This window comes from Echinops telfairi, unplaced genomic scaffold (genome assembly GCF_000313985.2).
Source record: "Echinops telfairi isolate 266 unplaced genomic scaffold, ASM31398v2 ScPeMD7_1957;HRSCAF=2489, whole genome shotgun sequence".
NCBI lineage: Eukaryota > Metazoa > Chordata > Mammalia > Afrosoricida > Tenrecidae > Echinops > Echinops telfairi.
Window position 1 is genome coordinate 4,029 of NW_022105855.1, and position 2,012 is coordinate 6,040.

The window sequence follows — 2,012 nt, forward strand, 5'->3', positions numbered from 1 at the left end:
TGAAAAATTGATTTGCTTTAGAAACCTCCACTGATTGATAATAATTTATAGCAATAATAACTTAAATAATATAATAGACTTTAATAATATAAGAATGTATTAATAATATTTACCATATACTCTATTAATGTTTTTTTATTATCTATTAATTATATAGTATACTAAATAATAATTATATAGCAATTGTATGTTACTATATTAGAATGTGTTATATTAATATTGTTGTGTATTGGGTTAATATTATAACTATAATAGAGTATATAATAAGGTAATCTTTTGTATAGTATAGTATAATACAATACTTTAAATAATAATAATATATAATATATAATTTTTAAAGTTTGCATATGAAGGTAAATGTATGAGACTGTAACTGTATGCAAAACCACGGAGCAGAGCAATCTGCACCTCACAAGAATTCTTCCCAGAATTGTATTCTTGTGTTCTTTGATATAATCTCTTATTTTATTCATTTTTTGCCGTGTTACCATGATGTCTTTGATTTAATCTTAGTGAGTCTTTTGGATTTATAGTCCTAGAACAAACTTTATCCCATTTCAATGGATTCACTACACTTGCTTCATTTCAAATCACTGGATTTGCAAATTACAGAGATATACAATAAGTGCTTCTGATCTCTTCTCCCCCAGGTAGACACTCTGTCCAAGCAATACTCTCAGAATTTTATCTACTACTACTATCAATGAGGACTCCTGGTGATGTAGTGGTTGCGCATTGGGCTGCGATCCTTGGGGCCAGCAGTTCAAAACCACCCGTAGCACTGTAGTGGGAGAATTGCATTTTCTACTCCCATAAACTGTTACAGTCTCGAAAACCCACAAGGGGTGACTATGAGTTAGCATCGATTCATTGACAATAAGTTTAGTTTAGTTTTGTTTTGTTACATTACTACCAAATCAATAACATGCCTTTGTAAAGAGAACACTGGAGTTAAACAGTGAGCATCAGGTAACCGTTTGAAGAACTGCACATTCAAAGGAAGCGTTCATGCCTCTGCCTTCCATTGCCACCGTCTACAGTCCAAGATTGAGCACACAATTCATTCTTGGGTTCTTTTTTGGGTCTTAGGGTGGCAGTGCCTAGTCCACACGCTGATGTGTTTGTCTCTGGTGGACTTAGGGAAGAAAGACGGCTCTGGTGAATAATCTGATTGACTCACTGAGTTTACAACTGGGATTAGAACCTTGTTGAAAAGGTAGTCAATGCAGTAATGGAAGATTCCAGCAACATCTAATAGCACAAGTAAAATCACCGCCAGAATGAAGGTGGACCCCGGGACCCTTATCTTCCAAGATTTCAACACTAATGCATTTTCTACAATAGCTACTTTCCTCAAGCCTGGCTGTGAACCCCTGACATGGCTTATTCTTTTTTGCTGCATTTTAATTGCTCCAGTGCCCTCACAGAGGCTTGCTTGCTGTTTACTAGAATGAGGATAAAGGAGTGACCCCAGGGATAGAGGACTGTCATTGTCATGCCACATATAAGTAGCAGTTTATTTTCTGACAAGATAGAACATAAAATTTCTATGCCCAGGCCTATAAAATGCAAGATAAAGAAGACAATAAAAGATACTCAAACTTTCACTGCTCTCCTATGAGCTCCTATGTAGGGTCTCTGAGCCCCCTGACATTCCCCTGCATCCTCCTCGTATGTCTCCATAGGGAACTGAAGATCAAGAACCATGTGATCAAGGATAGAGTAAAAAGGAAATTGACTCCCAGGTGGAACAAAATTTGCTCAATCAAGTATCCATTGTCATTCCCGTTGAGGTGCCAGGTTTTATTTTCATCCTGGTTTTTATCATCAGGAATTGCTTTCACAACTTGTGGAAAGGTAAGGAACCATGAAACAAGCAAAGTTCCCATGAGAAAAGGAAGAATCCTATTAAGTCTACCCTTCAGAGAAAAATGTGGTGGAGAATTTTGCTATCTTCAGAAAATAGAAGATGTTGAAGCTGGTGGCAAACCAGATACTGGATTGACTGGCAA

General features: G+C 36.5%; 1 pseudogene; it reads right to left on the minus strand.

The window, feature by feature from the left end:
* Positions 1–1,383: 1,383 nt before the first annotated feature.
* LOC115870546 overlaps positions 1,384–2,012 on the minus strand; it is an 8,149-nt pseudogene continuing 7,520 nt past the window's right edge.